This window comes from Leucopleurus acutus, assembly GCF_964270905.1.
Source record: "Leucopleurus acutus genome assembly, chromosome: 11".
Classification (NCBI taxonomy): Eukaryota; Metazoa; Chordata; class Mammalia; order Artiodactyla; family Delphinidae; genus Leucopleurus; species Leucopleurus acutus.
In genome coordinates, this window is record NC_139152.1 from 64,338,759 (window position 1) to 64,358,992 (window position 20,234).

Here is a 20,234-nt window from a genome sequence, read left to right on the forward strand (position 1 = left end):
GTTTCCCAAAGTGGTTATACCATTTTACCCTTTCACCTGCAATATATAAATATCCTCTTGTTCCACAACTTTTGATATTGGCAGTCTTTTTTATTTTAACTGTGATAGCATACATATAACATAAAATTTACCGTGACATTTAATATGTTAACAGTGTTGGCAAAACCATCACCACTGTAGTTCCAGAATATTTTCATCACTCCAAAAGGAAACCTAATCCCACTAAGTAGTCACTTCCCATTCTTCACCTCCCCCTGAAATATTTTTTTCTGTCCAATCTCTCTCTCTTCTCTTTATTGGACTCCCAAGTAAGTAATGATAGACTGCCAAACATTGCCCTATAAGAGTCTGTATTCTTTTTCAATCTTTCTTTTCCTTAGGTCTTCTGATGTAATTATTTTATTAATTTGTCTTTAAAACACTTTATTTTTTAGTTTCCGATCTGCTAAGTCCATTAGGTACTGAAATTTTTTTAGATATCATAGTTTTCAGTACTAGAATTTTCATTTGATTCTTGTTTATATTTCTCATTCCTCTGCTGAGGTTTCCTATCTATTTACTCATTATATCCATCTTTTATTTAAGTCCTTGAGTATTTATAATACTTATATTAAAATCTTTGCCTGCTAATTTTGACATCTAGGTCATCTTAAAGATGTTTCTATTACCTGCTTTTGTCTTTATTTTGTGCCATATTTTCTTCTAATAATATTTTAAAATTATATTATGGTATTATGGTGATGCTGTAGACAATCTGAATGTTGTCTTCCTTAAAGAGATCAGACTTTGTTTAGTTAGGCAGATCAATTACTATCAGATAATTCATTTTAACTTGTCAGAATGTTGTGTGTGTGTGTATGTGTTGTTTTATTTTTACTCGTCTGTACGTAGGTTCTACAGCTCTCAGCCAGGCACACGTGGGGAACCTCTATGCAGAGCTCTGAGCCCACCCCTCTGTGCAGCTTTCTCCTTTTCAGTGCCCTGCTCAATAAATTCAACAGCATCTCTGATATCTGCCCTCTCAGCGTAGCAAGACTTCTGTGCTCTACTTATACCCATCTTCCTGTAGCACAATCTAGAAAGAGACCACAGGCAGAAAGCAAGAGCAAATGTGCAGTTCACCTGGTGTGTCTCCCTTCTCTTGAGAAGGATGTATGTAAACAGTTTTCTCTAATATTCTGTCCAGTTTTATAGTTGTTTGCAGAAAAAGAGCAAGTCTAGTATTAGTTACTACATGATGGCTAAGAGAAGTCTTGATTAGGGACCTTTAAGCATTTAACATTCACACCGTATTATAAAATGATAATAATTGGTATTCATAAAAGTATTTTTCTCCATTCTTGAAATATTTTTGTTCCAAGGTAATACATATGTGTCCCAATTTTTAGCTTTGCTGTATATTTTTTTCATATTTTTTCCATGAAGCATACAGTTGGTTAAAAATCAGTTTAGAAAGGTAATTTAGAAACTCCTTGAAGGGCAGTAATTATATCCTGTAGCAATAAAATAGTAAAGAGAGATATTAAATATTGGAGTTGTAAGTTAAAAGAATTAGGATGATAAAAGAGGAGTAGTGTTACGGGAGAATGACATAAAGAAATGCTACTGAGCCCCTTCAGTAGATGATGGTGTGGAGGTTACTGCAAGGTCTAAATAACATAATAATGCTGGAATAGGGGAAATTAGAGGGTAAAAGATAGGAAGACTCTGCTGGTTTTATTTATTTATTTGACACACTTCATTCAAAAACCTCTTTTTCATAAAGGTTGTAGAAATGTGAACACTGGCATAGAATAAAAATAGATTATTAAATCAAGGATAAGGAAAAATAAAATCTACGTCAAAAATTAAAATCTAAGACCATGTTAAAGGAGCCACAAATTTGGCCATGACATTCCTCGTAAATAAAGGAAGGAAGAAAAGTGAACACAGCATCCATAATGCTGAAAAAGAAACTAGATAATTAGGAGAACATGTAAGTGAGTGAGTGAGTGAGTGAGTTTTTTGGTCCCAGCAGCAAAGAAAGATTTCTCTGATGGGTTCTTACAGAGGTACCACATTTAAGCATAGCACCTTTATATTAAAGGCAAGTACACAGTATGCTCAAGTAGTGTAATTACATTTCCTGATACTCAGGGGTAGTGCTCTTTAATTTACAATTTACTTATCCATTCCAACGAACTATATTGAGAAATGCTATGTTTTACTAGATAAAGATTGGATGGTATGGTGTCTTTTATCTGCAATATTTTATCCTTAATATTACTTATAAATACTCTTCAACTTTTTTTTGCATATTCAGCCATATGCATTCTTTCTTCTATGTGCACATCATGTAGATATCATAACTGACTGACTGAATGATTGGACGGATGAGTTACGAGGACAAAAAACATTCAGATCCTAAATAATAACTTCCTATGTAGGAAGCAAAAATCTATTCCCTGTAATGACAAACATTAATTTACCAGTATGCCAGTTGGCCAAATGGGAGATTTAGGAGCAGTAATCATCCAGAAAAATACTGGATCAAGGCTTCTAATTGACCTTTTTGATATTTATTATAGTTCAGTCTTCTTGCTTCCTAGCTTTCTTTAAACTCTGAAATGTTGAGCCTATGCTCATCTCAACAGGAACTTTATAGCTTCAGCCTGCCCAGATAGAAGAGCATATTTGCATAGCATGAACTTTATATCGACTCTTATGATTCCTCAGATAAATGTCTTTGATATATTTAAAAACGAATAAAATCCATCTCACAAAACTGTGATGGAAAATTAAAGACAAACTTTTATTTTCATCACTTCTAAACTTCAAAGGCACCATCTTGGTAGAGCAAGAAAATGTTAACACTTCTGACGCCTACACTTCTTGGTCATAATCCCTCAGTGGATAATCTTACTTTGGGAAGGTAATAATGAATACAGATTTTACTTATTTGTCCACATGTCCTTTATTTTAGTGTGCATCACACGAGTATGAGTTAGTTTTGTTCACACAAAGGGAAAAATTTAAATGACTACTCAAGTTAGAAATACTGTAAAGAGATCAGGTAAAGGAGATGGAAGATTTTAGTAACTAAAGGAAGGTTTTCACCAACCTTTTCCTGTGCAACTATATTAAAAAATGTACTTCAGATGATCTCATGCTCGTAATTCTAGAAACTAGATGAAACGTTGATCAGAGCAAACTACAAAGCAGTGTATGTCGTGACAAAGTGACTAGACAAGACACATGGGAGAATGTCAGGAATTATAATCTGACATTAGAGTTGATATTGTTCATGGTTGGATTAAATAAATGTGATTACTAAACCATTTTTTCTCTGAGTCATTGATAGGATGATTTATATGAATACATTTCATAAAAACAAGCAATCTTTAAAGGTATGATAAATAATCCTACTTTGTCAAAGGATTTTTTTTTTTTTTTTTTACTATACTGCTGGATATTTTATTTGGTATTGGATATCTCTAAAGAGATAGATAGATTTTGGTCTCTGATTTGTGTATCAGTGGTAAGCAAGATTTATAAAATTAACAGAGAAACAACCAATATTTCCTATTTCCTGGAATATTTTATTGACTTTTTATCTAAAATGATCAAAAAGGTTATTTACTAAATGGTCTGTGGACATTGCCTGCTCCAGTTGTAGTTCTTTAACAAACTTTTTATTTATTCCATTATTATTGGTGTATTTTGTTGCATCTTCAATTTTGGTCTTTTATGTTTTCCTAGAAAATCACCAATTTGGTAAAATCTTAAAATGTATATCAGCATAAAATAGTATTCCTAAAAATGGGCTTTTGGAGATACTGGATCCAGGAATTGATAACAGATATGCCAAGAAATAAGTATTCCTTAGTAAAATACATTTGCATATTATAACAGGGAAATTAGAAATCAGCAATATGCCTTAACCTATCAGATCTTCTGAAAATTCCTAGAGTCAAAATATCTCCTTATTTTTTTTTTTAGTTTGGAATTTCCAAAACATACTTGAACATGGACACTTCTACCATCACACAAAAACATACCTATAAATATACTGTAAAACAAGGCTTTGTGGGACAGTGGTTTAGAAACACTAGAATGCAGCAGATATAAAAAGTGATCTCCCATACTCATTCATCTGTTTAACTACATATTGCTTTTATAATTGCAAGATAATGAATAGACATTGCAAAATATATACAAACATAAATATGAATAAAGTTAGTGAAAGTTTTTATTTCTCTACTTCCATTTGTGCTTCCTTCTATGGAATGCTGAATGGACTAATTATTCACGTATTTTTCCTTAATTATTCAGTAATATATTAATTTAAACATATATAATTAGTTCCTAACTGCAGATTTTACTACATATTTTGTACATTTTTATTAAAATTTTTTCAAATTCTTTGTTTTGGTTTCTCCTTTGAAACAATAATTGTTTGAGACTTTCTTTTCTTAACAGTGAATGGATGTTTCTTATTTAAACTTTTTTCATTAATACCTAGTTTGTTACACTGTAATTAGATATTATACCTGTATAAATATGACTTTTAGGAGCTGATTGAAATATTCATTAAGCGTAGCCTGGTTTATAATAAGGTTTGTAAATATTTGCAAAAATATGTATTCTTTCCTTACAAAGTAAAATATTTAATTTAAATCAAGTTATTATATTAATAAGTTTTTCATTATACAATATTCTTACAAAATTCATTCAAAAAAGTACATGAAAATGTCATGATTTTGGTTGTTCCAGGTAAATACATGAAAAAAGAGAGGGATGAAAGAATTAAAGAAATTAAAATTATTAAATTAAATTAAAATTATTAAAATTTAAAAAATCATTGATAATAATGACATTATTTTAAACATTCATTGATGTATCTGTTTTACTTAATGGGTCTGCCCATGATTTGAATGATATTTTGAACAATTCAACTACCATCACTTTTTCTTCAATTTTTATTGAGTTTATAATGTGTTTGCTTTAAATTGTTGAGTCATTCATTCATTCAACAAATATTTACTGAATATCCATCATATTCCAGGCATTTTTCTGGGTACTGTGGATATAATAGTTAATGAAAAAGACAAATCCAAAAGTTCCTGCTCTCACTGAGCTCATTTTGTAGTCTCATGGTACCATCTTTGATGCTCTGACATTTGACACTAAAAGATAATGAAAGGTCTGTATTAATTTTGGCTTGTCCTTTTATTTGTATACCTATTCAGTGTAAGTTCTCAAATTTTAATATTTACACTTCTCCTTCCTTAAGTTTGTACTTTCCTGGTAAAATTTTACCTATACTTTTATTTATTTATTTTTTTTTACTTCTTTCTCCCGTTTCTTTGTTGATTGTCTGTTTTATACAAAATATACTATCCTTTTATATCCTACATTGTTTGTTCTATTTTAACTGTTTATTCTGTTCAGTCACTATCTGTTGGTACACAGCCTGAAGCAGCCAGCTCTCTAGTCTCTGGGGATAGAGTGGTGTGAAATACATCCAAGGTTCTTACTTCCCTGAAATTTACCTTCATGTGGGAGAGGCAGATCATATTTTAGATATTAGTAAGCACTATGAAGACAATTAAAGCAACTGAATGGGATAAAGGGGATATGAGATATTCGGGATAAGTGAGCAGAGGAGTTTTCTCTGAGTAATTGCTAATTTCTGAATGAAGATCCAGTGACGCAAAGATTTAAGAGAATAGTGTTCTAGGAAGAGGAAAGAACAGGTGCGTAACATTTAGGAACTGGAAGAAAGCCATTGTTGCCGGATGGCATGGAGCAGGTGGGAATGAGGTTAGAGGGTATACAGCAGCCAGATAACAAAGGCCTTTGGATTTGCAGAGTAAGTATGTAAGAAAATATTAAAGACTGCTCTGTTTTGAAGTCTGGCCTCAAATCTGAGAACAATCAGTGCAAAGTAACCTGTCATTCTAGGTATAGAACTGTCATGCCGGACATATATGAGAGGTGTTCAAATCTGGTTCTGCCACTGCTAATCTGTATCCCATCACACATTTAATGAGCAAAAGCTAAGCATTCCTTAGAGAGGATAGTTTCTCTGAAGAGAATGAGGAATTCTATGGAGCACTGGTGTCTTCCTCCTTCCCACAGGCATAGACCTGTCACTCCCTCCCAGCCAGGGAAGAAAGCTCCCAAGAGCACGTTCAGAAAGATTGATCCGTGTCCTGGAATTGGAAAGACACTGCGGCCGGTGTCCGTGTCAAGGCTGAGAAACGGCTGAAGGCCAGAGGCTGGCTGGAGGGGCCTGGTGTGACAGAGGGGAGGGAGACGTCCTGGAAACACTGAGGTTCACAGTATGGCTGTGGGTTTTCCCGTGGAACTTTCTGGGGAAGGTAGCTGGGTGAGAGTAAGCCTGATGGGAAACAGCCCCAGTGATTGGGTCCATGTGGTGAGGTCCTCCTGAAGGCAAGACAGTGGGAAGGCCAAAACTGATTACCAGAGGCAGCGCCACACATATCAGCCTGCTGCAGGTGAGACAGTCCAGTGACGGGGTCTCCAAAAGGCCCACAAAAGCACCTCACGGGCAGAAAAAGCAAATAAAACGAGATTTAAATTTCTGACACAAGCATGGTTCCAGGTTGCCAGACTACAGTAGCACCTGCCATGTAAGGTTGTGCACTCTTGGGATTTCTCACTCCTGCTGAGGCTGGCCTAGCTTGATGGGGAAGAGGCCAAACCTTGGAACCCACCCCCTTTCCGTGTGGTGGGTTGAGTCAGGCATCAGTGAGGGGAGAAGAAAAGAAGCTTTGAAAGGAAAAAGGAAGTCAGCTTTTGCTTTAGATCAAAGTGGACTTTCTGAACTAGAGAATGAGGTTTTTAGTCAATATCTGAGAGCAACTAAAAATCTATGAACTTGAGATGGTATTCAGTAGAGGGAGTATGAAAAAGTCTATTTTAATCATTGCATTCCTACAATTTTATTTTGTTCAGTAAACAGCCTGGCAGGGTTTTAATATACTTACTTACCTATATTTTAAAATCTAGATCCATTTATTTTCATAAGTGACAGTGTTGGTCTTTCTGCATGTTTAGTCTCTATTTTTGTTGATGTTATCTGGGAAGTACATTGCATTCATATTTTTTAAATTATTTACTTTCCTACTAATTATTTAATGTTTGATTACTTTTAGCCATAGGAATTAATTTTTAAACTAAATCTTGGCTTCTGTGTCTCAACTTAAATCCTTTTAAAATCACAGTCTCTTTATTCTTCCATTCTTCATGTCATTTATCTCTCAGTCAATTGAAGTATCTCTTTGATTATTTTTTAAAAAGAAAGCATATTGGCCTCCTAATATCTGAGAATGGCTTGGCATTTTCTTTGAGAAGAATGACAATTTGGTTGGATAAATATTTTCTGAATGTACAATCATTTTTACTTTAAAACTTTAAAAAATACTCAATATTGCACAGATGCCTGCTTAAAAACTGGTTTGTGTTCTAAGGGTATTTGTACAGATTTGTTTTGTTTTGCCTGCATCCTGTACATTGCCAGACTTTGTCTAGGATTTGGTCTCTTTTCCTTAGTTAAAATTGCTTTAGAAAGAAGTTCAAGGACTTTTTTCAGGTTAGCAGTGTTTTCTTCTTACATTTATTTGATCACTGCTAATAATCTATCCTGTTTCTTATTCTGAGAGCTGTATTATATGCAGGTTTAAACTTCTTATATCTCGTATGAACTGGTCTCGAGAACAAGCATCCCCTGCTTCGAATCTGCAGTGGTAATCAAGTTATGAGTGTCTTCCTTATTGCTTCTCCAGCACTTGTGCTTTCATATAAGAAGCTCATTCTGCCGGCATTACTAACTAAAATAGATTTACCAAAGCTTCAAAAGACTGGCTTTTTTCCTAACATAAAATTTTCCTCCATTTTTTTTCTTCTTTTTGGCCATTTCTGTGGAAATCTGGGAGGGAGTTATATCCATCTGTATTCTAATAACAAGCCTATCCAGACAAAAAGCACTTATTTTATGCAATGTTCTAGTTGCACCCTTGTAGAAATGTCTATATCCACGTTACTGAATGTAATGCCTAAGAAACATTTATAGAAGTAGAATTATAGGCTCAAAATTATGTGCATTCAATTTTTTTTCATTTTGATAGGCTCAAAATGAAATGCATCTCAACATTTGAATAAATTTTAATTTTCTCTCAGTGAGGTTGAGCATGATTTCATAAAATAACTTGGTGTTAATAAATTGTCTTTTCAGGTCTTTGATCTTTTTTAAAACTAGTTTCCAATATGTCACTTATAAATTTGAAAGAGTTCTTTGTACATTAAGTGTACTAACATCACATTTTATTAGTTACAGTAGCCTCAGCACTATAAAAAATAGACCCTTAAAAGAATTGTCTTCTATTTTATAGAGACTTTTACTTTACATAGTCGAGATTATTTCATATATGATTTTAACAGTGGTCAATAAAGGAACATTTACAGATTTTATCTCGACAAGGATTCCCTTTTTGGAGACAGCGAATAATATTTTTTGTTTGTTTTACTTTCAGCACAATAATTTTAAGTGGGTTCTTAAAAAGACAGGAAATTACATGTGAATTGTAGGATTAAGGATGTGGCTCAAAAATCCCATTTTCCCTTAGGAAAATACAAATTCAGAACCAGTATTTATCCAGTCCACATGAGAAAAATTTAATGATTTGAACGACTTCCTGAAGTCAGAACCAAACTTTATGAAAACTTAAAACCTTTTATCTAAAAGCCCCCCGCCCCCCGCCTATTTTTTTAAGGTTATGGTTTTTCTTGTGTTTTTCTCTGTAAATCTCCATGAAGACAGGATCCACTTCTGTTTTGATCACCAGCTTATCCCAACTCTTGGCAGAGTTGGCAGAGTATCTGATGCATAGTATCATATTAAAATATTTGTTAAAATATAGCAGAGGGAGGAACACTCTCAAACTCATTCTACGAGGCCACTATCACCCTGATACCAAAATGAGACAAAGATGTCACAAAAAAAGAAAAATACAGGCCAATATCTCTGATAAACATACATGCAAAAATCCTCAACAAAATACTAGCAAACAGAATCCAACAGCACATTAAAAGGATCATACGCCATGATCAAGTGGGGTTTATCCCAGGAATGTAAGGATTCTTCAATATACGCAAATCAATCAATGTGATACACCATATTAACAAATTGAAGGAGAAAAACCATATGATCATCTCAGTAGATGCAGAAAAAACTTTTGACAAAATTCAACACCCATTTATGAGAAAAACTGTACAGAAAGTAGGCATAGAGGGAACTTACCTGAACATAATAAAGGCCGTAGATGATAAACCACAGCCAACATCATTCTCAATGGTGAAAAACTGAAACCATTTCCTCTAAGATCAGGAATAAGACAAGATTGTCCACTCTCACCACTATTATTCAACATAGTTTTGGAAGTTTTAGCCACAGCAGAGAAGAAAAAGAAATAAAAGGAATCCAAATCGGAAAGGAGAAGTAAAGCTGTCAGTGTTTACAGATGACATGATACTATACATAGAGAATCCTAAAGAGGCCACCAGAAAAACCACTAGAGCTAAACAATGAATCTGGTAAAGTAGCAGGATACAAAATTAATGCACAGAAATCTTTTGCATTCCTATACACTAATGATGAAAAATCTGAAAGAGAAATTAAGGAAACACTCCCATTTACCACTGCAGCAAAAAGAATAAAATACCTAGGAATAAACCTACCTAAGGAGACAAAAGACCTGTATACAAAAAGCTATAAGACACTAATGAAAGAAATGAAAGATGATACAAACAGATGGAGAGATATACCATGTTCTTGGATTGGAAGAATCAACATTGTGAAATGACTATACTACCCTATGCAATCTACAGATTCAGTGCAATCCCTATCAAACTACCAATGGCATTTTTCACAGAACTAGAGCAAAAAATTTCACAATTTGCATGGAAACACAAAAGACCCTGAATAGCCAAAGCAACTTAAGAAAGAAAAATGGAGCTGGAGGAATCAGGCTCTCTGACTTCAGCCTATGCTACAAAGCTACAGTAAGCAAGACAGTATGGTACTGGCACAAAAACAGAAATATAGATCAATAGAACAGGATAGAAAACCCAGAGATAAACCCACGCACATATGGTCACCTTATCTTTGATAAAGGAGGCAAGAGTATACAATAGAGACAAGTCAGCCTCTTCAGCAAGTGGTGCTGTGAAAACTGGACAGCTTCATGTAAAAGAATGAAATTCGAACACTTCCTAACACGATACGCAGAAATAAACTCAAAATGGATTAAAGAACTAAATGTAAGTCCAGACACTATAAAACTCTTAGAAGAAAACATAGCCAGAACACTCTATGACATAAATCACAGCAAGATCATTTTTTACCCACCTTGCAGAGTAATAGAAATAAAAACAAAATTTTAAAAATGGGACCTGTTGAAACTTAAAAGCTTTTGCACAGCAAAGGAAACCATAAAGAAGACGAAAAGACAACCCTCAGAATGGGAGAAAATATTTGCAAATGAAGCAACTGACAAAGGATTAATCTCCAAAACTTACAAGCAGCTCATGCAGCTCAATATCAAAAAAACAAACAACCAAATCCAAAAATGGGCAGAAGACCTAAACAGACATTTCTCCAAAGAAGATATACAGATTGCCAGCAAACACTTGAAAGGATGTTCAACATCACTAATCATTAGAGAAATTCAAATCAAAACTGCAATGAGGTATCACCTCACACTGTTCAGAATGGCCATCATCAAAAAATCTACAAACAATATATGCGGGAGAGGGTGTGGAGAAAATGGAACCCTCTTGCACTGTTGGTGGGAATGTAAATTGATACAGCCTCTATGGGGAATCCAGCATTCTCACTACTGGGCATATACCCTGAGAAAACCATAATTCAAAAAGAGACATGTACCACAGTGTTCACTGCAGCACTATTTACAATAGCCAGGTCATGGAAGCAACCTAAATGTCCATCAACAGATGAATGGATAAAGAAGATGTGGCAGATATATACAATGGAATATTAGCCATAAAAGAAACAAAATCGAGTTATTTTTAGTAAGGTGGATGGACCTAGAGTCTGTCATACAGAGTGAAGTAAGTCAGAAAGAGAAAAACAGTATGTTAACACATACATATATGGAATCTAAAAAAAAGAAAAAAATGGTTTTGAAGAACCTAGGGGCATGACAGGAATAAAGACAGAAACGTAGAGAATGGACTTGAGGACATGGGGAATGGGGAGGGTAAGCTGGGACGAAGTGAGAAAGTGGCATGGACATATATACACTACCAAAAGTAAAATAGATAACTAGTGGGAAGTACCACATAGCACAGGGAGATCAGCTCTGTGCTTTCTGACCACCTACAGGGATGGGATAGGGAGGGTGGGAGGGAGACACAAGAGAGAGAGGAGTTATGGGAACATATGTATATGTATAGCTGATTCACTTTGTTATAAAGCAGAAACTCACACACCATTGTAAAGCAATTATACTCTAATAAAGATGTTAAAAAATAATATTTGTTATAAATAACAAGAAAATCTTAAAGTTTTATGTGTGTGTATGTTGTGTGTTTGTTAATGGTATATTCAATAAGAGTACATAGGTGGTATGTTTTCTAAGCCCTTGTATATCTGAGAAATTCATTGTCTTCTGACATGGAAGACTTGATTATTTATAAAATTCTTGTGTTTTAAACATGTTTGTTCAATACCTTTAAGTGTTACTCCAGTGCCTTTTTGGCATCTTATTGTGTTTGAGTATAAAATTGACAAGTACTTTTTTGACCAAAGTTTATAGGCTTTTGTTCTCTTCTCTTTTTGAAATTTAAACCTTTAGTCAGGACATGTTTTGATTTGGATCTTATCTAATTTGGGTGGGAGCATAGTGGTTCCCTTTTAACTGTATACTTAGTTGCTATTTTAATGAAAACTATTTTCCTCATTTCTGTTTTTAAATATTATTTCTGTTATTATTCTTCCTGCACATTTATAATTCTTGGTTTATTCTCCATTTTCCTTCTTTCATATTCACTACTTCTTTCCTTCTAATCATTTCCATTTGTTAACTTTTTCTTTATAATAATATGAATAAGAATAATGAGAAGGAGGGAACTTCACTGTTGGTCCAGTGGTTAAGACCCCATGCTTCCACTCTAAGGGGCGTGGGTTCGATCCTTGGTCAGGGAACTATGATATCCTACGTGCCCTAAGGTGTGGCCAAAAAAAAAAAAAAAAAGAAGAAGAACGAGGAGATAAAGGAGATGTAGAAGGAGAAGCAGCAGAATCCAAGCTCTGCCACAGGGAAATAAAATAAAAACCCTTTAAAAAGAGCCTCTTATGCCAAGGGGGAAATACAAAATTAAATTGTAAAACTTACCAATACTAATAATTGTTATTTATCATAATCTATGGCATGATGCTAAAGCAGTACTCAGAGCAAAATTCATAGCACTAAATGGCTATATCAATAAACATGAAAATTAAAATTTGTTCCAAGCAGTGGAACACTTATTCCCTTAATTCAGGGGTCCATGGCCTGTTAGGAACAGGGCTGCACAGCAGGTGAGCAGCGAGCTAGCGTAGCTTCATCTGCTGCTCCCCATCACTCCCCATCGCTCACATTACTGCCTGAACCATCCCCCATCCCATCCGTGGAAAAATTGTCTTCCACAAAACCGGTCCCTGGTGCCAAAATGGTTAGGGACTGCTGCCTTAATTCCTGTTCCTTTAACCTGGATCCTAGCAGGGGGAGACACGTGAAGCAGACCTGAAGTCAACCTACAGAGCTAAGCCAGACTGAGACCAGGCAAAGCCACAATCAACCCATCAAGCTGAGAAGAAGAAAGAAGTGTTTATTGTGAAAGCCATTTAATTTTAGGGTTGTTTGTAGTAAAAGTTGACTGATATATTGAAAAATTAATATATTGAGAACATATTAGAGGCATTTCTTCAAAGTATAAAACAAGTATGCCACTATTATCATTATTACTTAACATGGTACTGAGGTGTTAGTCACTGCATTTAGATAAAAGAATGCAGTCAGAAGAATAAAATAAAAAATGAAAGGAGTTTTACAGTTTATGTGATTATATAACTGGAAAACCAAAGAAATTTAGTGGAAAAACTATAAAACAATAAGAGAATGTGGTAAAATAACAGGAAGTATACATATAGAAATCAATACAAAGAAACCAGTTATAAGATATGCCAGAGAAAATTCTGTTTTCTGTGGTAAGAATAACAAAAAAGCAAAAAAAATACCTAAGCACAAAAAATTAAAATTGTGCAATAACTATATGAGGAAAAGTTTAAAACCCCAAAAGACACATAATAAACAAAAAATAAAAACATATATTATTCTTGGATATGAAAATTCAACATCATGAAAATGCCATCTCTTCCTAAATTGCAAATTTGCATGATTTCTATAAAAATGTCTATAGGCTTATTTTTCTACATTAACTATAAAATTCATATAGCAAAATGAACAAATAAGAATTACCAGGAAACGTCACCAAAAAAGAACAATATTGGGGGATATAACCCTACCAAATATTAAAACATATTATAAAACCTCTATAATTAAAGCAGTTTATTATTGGTGCAGACCTACAGTGGAACAGGTTCCTAAATCCACAAATAGATACAAATACATGTGGAAAGGCAGTATATGAGGAATGAGGCATCTCAAATATGTGAGGAGATAAGAACTTTCTGCTAAAGATTATTGCTACTTTGTCATTTGAAAAAATATTGGATTCATGTCACACCATACTGCACAATAAATTCCAAGTGGATCAGAGATGAAAATGTGGAAACTTAAACCAACGTGTACTTAAAGCATGGGTAAATTGTTTTATAACTAGAGAAAAGGGAACACTTTTAATTATGTCTCAAAACATTACTAAATTTGAGTACATTAAAACTTGCATTCTAGAAAACACTAAAAAATAAATAAAAATTGTAATTATATACTGAGAAATAATATTTGAGGCATATAATATACACAAAAGGCTAATTGTTGTAATATATAAACTATTCAGAGAGGAAGATATGAAAATAGCTCTTAAACATGTGAAGAGACAGAAAACCTTATTCATGATAATGAAAATAAACATTAAAATTATATTTCTAAGCTCGTTTGCAAAAATCTACAGATTTGATAACAAACTCTTGTATGGAAGCAGGAAGGTTTAGCCATTGCTGATGGGAATGCAAAATAGTTCAACACTTACAATGAAGAATGTGGGAAGACCTAGAAAAGTTGCTGGGCATTTACTAATTCATCTGATAGTCCCTCTTCTAGGATTCTATTCCTAAGATGTACCAGCACAAGTATAAAATTACTTAGGCAAAGAGACTTCCCTGGCTGTCCAGTGCTTAAAACTCTGCGCTTCAAATGCAGGGGGCGTGGGTTCGATGCCTGGTCAGGGAGCAAAGATCCCACATGCTGCGTGGCTGAGGGTGGAGGGGGGGGGATTACTTAGGCAAAAAATTATTCTTTGTAGTCTTATTTGTAGTGGAAATGTATTGGAAATGACCCACATATCCATCAGTTTCGACCTGATTGAATAAATTATTCTCTGCCTACACAATCAAATACAATGCAGCTGAAAAATGGAATGAAGAATATCTTTATAAATTGATATGGAGCAACGTCCAAGACATAATGTGGAATGAAAAAAGGACGATGCCAAACAATATACATAGTATGTTATCCTTTGTGCAAGAAATATACTAATATATGTACTCATATTTTCTTACATTTACAAAAATAATCACTAGATGGGTAAATAAAAAAATAGATACCTGTAGAACTGTGGAGATAGAATAAACGGTTTGGTGAAAAAAAGTCACAATACAGTTACTACTCCAACATTTTTGTTACAAATCTTATATTTATGGACAAAACGTTAGAATCACTGGGGAAAATAAGGGAAAGGCATCTCTACTTTCTTTAAGGTGAAAATGTTTGCATCCTTTTTAGGTCACAGTACCAATTTGTTCTTAATTAAAATTTATTGGCTTTGTGGTTACTGGAAATTCTTCACAGAATCTGTCAGTAGATTGACTTTGAGTCTTTCCTTTTCAACGTGGTAATTTTCTTTTCCTATCTTTTCATGGCATCTTAGAGGAAAAAGTTGGAGAAGCTGTGCATTTTACTACTCACAAAATTTTACACAATAATTAAATTATGAATTTTTAATTATTTTATTTTTATGATATATTTGTAAGATCTGACAAGATAAGTGCTACTCAGTCTCCTTTTTAAAATGGATTGGCTAATCTTGTTTATCTATTTTATATAGTTAATATTCATAGTGATTCCTGCAAAAAAAGAAACATTTCCCCATTTGAGATTTTGCTTAAAATTTCCTAAACTTATTAGAGAAGACTTTGGAGATTTATATCATTTGTTCTAACTACGGGGACTTTATAAAGTTTCTCTCATAGAGTTTGTTTTTTTTTTCATAATTTTATAATATAGTTTCATCATATTATTAAAACATTCTGAATATTTTATATTTTTTGTTCTAGTTGTTATATAGGGCAGTTATTTATTTTGGTATATTTATTTTGTACCTGGGCACTTTGCTTTCCCATTAGTTCTAATACATAGAAAAGCATGTTGTCTGCAAGTGTTTATGACGGTGATGTCAAGTTTCTAAAAGTAATAACCAATACATCTGATTTGTGGCTTATTGACTTAATAAAACATGAGACTGGTAATTCTCCTTTTCTTAAACTAAATTATTGTAAGAAAGCTTTCAGAGTTGCATTTAAATATAATGCTGACTGTTCTTCAGAGTAAGAGAGAACCCATCTATTCATAAGTATACTATTGGGGACTTTCTGTGATATCCAGTTATTTGTGCCCAGTTTAAAAAGTGGGAATTCCAACAGAACTCTTAGGAACACATTCCAGTAACTAATAATACTCATCATCAGGGAATCTCTTTGTATGTCAGTTAAATCCCTAGTGTTTCAATTCAAATCAACTACTTCTTAGACTATCCCTCATTAATTGAGGTAGCTCATTATCAACATTTTGTTATATCTCTCAAGGTTCATTTTTCTTCATATAAAAATTGTTGCGCCTTTTTCAATTATTCTTATATATGCTTCAAAAATGCTCATTGAAGAGTAGGTTCACATGAACAAACACATCATGAGATAAGTTTCATTTACTGTTATTACATCCCTATAAAACCATGTTTATCATGCCTGAAAATGTTTCTAGTGGCCCTTCGCCTGATGCTTTAAATCACTTAGTTATCATTTTTAACTTTATCACACAGAAAAAAAATGCTAATCAAAAGAGATTATTCTAATTTTACTCTAAATAATCCTTAAGTAAAATGAAGGAAATTAGGAAATAAGATTTCTGATGAATGTAACTATACATAGAAAACTAGTTTAGTTATGTAAAATTATCTTTTAAAGCAATCTTCATTGGAGGTTATATTTTCTAACAATAAGTTTTTATGGAGCTTAGATAACTAACTAAATAATGTTTGGTGATTTAGGCAAAGGTATATATGAGTACTGGAAAGTATATATGAATTAGTATGGACTTTGTTAAATACATAATATCAGTAGTTAAACACATAGAAAGGCAATAAAATACTGATAATGTGAACATTTTTCCAGCTTACATCAAGGAATATATGGTTTGAAAATTTGACTTTATATAATAAGAGGAAAAAATTTTTATTATATTTCTAGACAAAAATTAGGTAGCCCAACATTGATATCATATGTACATACTTGGAGCATTGCTTTCAGAAACAATTCTAAAGACTTGAAACAGATACATACTTTTGTTTGTTTTAATTGATCACTAGTTTCACTGCAGTATAATAGATTCTGAGTAAAAGTGTGTTGGATTAAAAAATCAATTTATATATTTATTAAAATCAGTGAAGTAGGGCTTCCCTGGTGGCGCAGTGGTTGAAGGTCCGCCTGCCGGTGCAGGGGACATTGGTTCATGCCCCGGTCCGGGAGGATCCCACATGCCGCAGAGCGGCTGGGCCCATGAGCCATGGCCGCTGAGCCTGCGCGTCCGGGGCCTGTGCTCTGCGATGGGAGAGGCCACCACAGTGAGGGGGCCACATATCGCAAAAAAATAAATAAAATAAACAAAATAAAATAAAGTAAAATCAGCGAAGTTTATTTTTGTTATGAAAAGATTCTGAAGCATACTATATCAATGAAAGATTTACTTTCATATTAAGCTTTCATTTATTTAAAAATTAATCAATTTGTTTCTTGAAAAACTAGAAATTACTGATGCTGGATCACATCATCTGACTATAATTTTCAGTTCAGTGGAAATAAAAAATGACTTTTTCTCTTGATAGTCCTCCATTTTGACTATCAAGGACTATTTTGCTTCAAGGACTATCTTTATCAGTGGAAGTATAAGCTGAATATAAACTCTTATTTTATGCAAATACAGCTCTCACTGGGTCTAAATCCGTGAAGGACAACTATTTCTTCACAGATTGCCAGTGACCTAAGAGGGGAGGGGAGGAAAGCTTCCAGCCATCAAGTAGAAGAATTAGTATAAACACTGTGTCCACTGTGATCGCCCATCATGATTAAAATCAGAAATCTTTCAAGTGTCACTATTTAAATAGGTCTTTTGTTGTTTTATAAAATCCAATGGACCATTCAGAATGGCTGGATCAACTCTTTCCCCTTATCACTGCACCACTGCTGTAGTTCAGTCATTGTAAATCAATTCTTCCCATGTTCCTACAGCCTAAGCAAAACTGAGTTGAAATACAGGGAAAGATGGATATTGTTGGTAGAAACCAGAAAGATATTTTATTCATTAGTTTTGCTTTTCATTCTTCTGATTAACTTGGACTTTTCAATGAAAATTGGTTGTGGAGCAGTTGTTAGTGTGATATGGGGGAAATGAAGTATAACTGATGGTTGTCTCTGAAGTTTAAAATCTTCTTTACAAATATTGTGCCATTTCATTTTGGGAACAAGCTAGTGAGAGAGTAAAGACATTTATAGGTAATGAAATCTGATAGTCAGAGAAGATAAATTTAACATGGTTCTTCTGAGTCCCAAATATTTAAAAATTATAGGCACTGGAGAACAGCTGAGGACTTAATGGACATAATCCCTGAGAAATAAGCAGGTGTAAGATTAAGTAAACCAACATTTTACAGCTCTTTCTTTTTCTTACGATTCTAAACATTAGGCAGAAGACTGAACACAGCACGGACCCGGAGAAAAGGCCTCTTCTAATAGGCAGAGAAAGAGCACAGCTTTAGGCTGCTTTCAGGGGATATAAAGACAAAAAACAAACAAACAAAAAAACATAAGGGACCAGGATCTCAGTCAGATGGGTGGTGCAGAGAATGATTTCAATACTGTGTCAGTTTATACTCAAGATATTTGCTAAATTTTAAAGCTGCGTAGGTCAAAATATGAGAAACCAAGTACAAACTCTGAAAAATTGAAAAAAAAAATCAGTAGTGTCTACATGTTAAGAAAACTAGCATTGGGCTTCCCTGGTGGCTCAGTGGTTGAGAGTCTGCCTGCTGATGCAGGGGACACGGGTTTGTGCCCTGGTCTGGGAAGATCCCACATGCTGCGGAGCGGCTGGGCCCGTGAGCCATGGCTGCTGAGCCTGCGCGTCCGGAGCCTGTGCTCCACAACGGGAGAGGCCACAACAGTGAGAGGCCCGCGTACCACACACACACAAAAAAATAAAAATAATACCCTCTTTTTAAGGTCATAATGCTTATGTTCTTCTGCTTCTGCTGTTTGGATTCTAAATTCTCTGCATATTCAAGTTTGATAAAATACAAAGAAATAAAATTTTCTTGTTTCCTACAGAAATTAAGCATGATTAAATGGGATTGCCTAATCATTATGTTGAACTAAGTTTGCAAGTTTTTAGATATTTCATTAGATGTCGCTCCCCCTGCACATACAGACACATACCTCCCTAGTAACATCCTAGTATCAAGTAGATACTTATGAGAAAAAGCAGATCAAATACAGATAAATAATTTACTCTTCCCCTGCATATCTGAGATATACTGTGAGTTAAATTTTGTAATTTTAGTGTATAAATATTTGGAGTATAACTCATTCATGGCCTACTACCTGTGCCTTAAAAATGTTGTTAAATTGTTTTGCTTAATTAGAAGGACATTTATTTTGATAATAGCTCATTACTAGATTTTACTCATTACTAGATTAGAATAACTCATTACTAATTTTATGACAGATTTTACATTATATTGGTACTTCAGTGAATGTAACTTTTAAAAATTGTGTTGAGTTTCCTTCAATAGTTATCTAATAATAAATATAATCAAGGTTTTAAGAAGCATATATAAACTTGAAAAAAAGTATTAAAAATGGTGTTTGTATTGCTTTTAAATTAAGGACCTTATTTATAGTTGCTATGATTGAGTTATTCATATGCAACTGAAGAATCAAATTTTATTTTCCTTTACTGTGGTTATTATAGTCAAACCCACAAAGCTATTATTTTATTTTTAATTGTAGTCTTTTCAGTTTTGTGTGTTTCATTTTTTTTTTTTTTGGAAGTTGATAAAGTTAACTGTCAGTTTTCACCCCAGGGTGAGAGTCTCATTTTCTAGGACTTCTGAAAACTCAAGAACCATACTTTTTCACGAATTTTTAAAACATTATTTTCTTTTGACTTGCCATGTAAAAATATTGGAAGTTAGTGATAATAGTAAGCCCATTTCTATGGAAATGGTCTATATTATTTAATCAATCTTTCTAGATGCTAAACAATTCATGAACTTCTTTTTGAAATTCAATAAGCAGTTCATGAATACTTGAAAAGAGAGATTCTGTTTAAAAAAATCAGAAACTGGTAAGTTCTATCAGTGACGAATGCTCTCCCATCAAATTCAAACTGGTTATGAAACAACCCAGTTTTTAAACTCATCCTGAGTGCACTCACAGCAGTAAGAATAGACAAGGTACGAAATTCATTTTCTTAGGTGATTTGTAAAAAGAGGCTTTCTGAACACAATTCCAGAAGAGGAGTTCCAGAAAGGTTTCAAGCCGTGGTAGCTTCATTGTAATTAACGTACAGTCTCCCAGAGAGATTTCTTAGCAGGTAAACACTCATTGTGGTACTTGTTAGTAATTATCTTTGTTATTTTACTGTCATACCTTTTAAGTT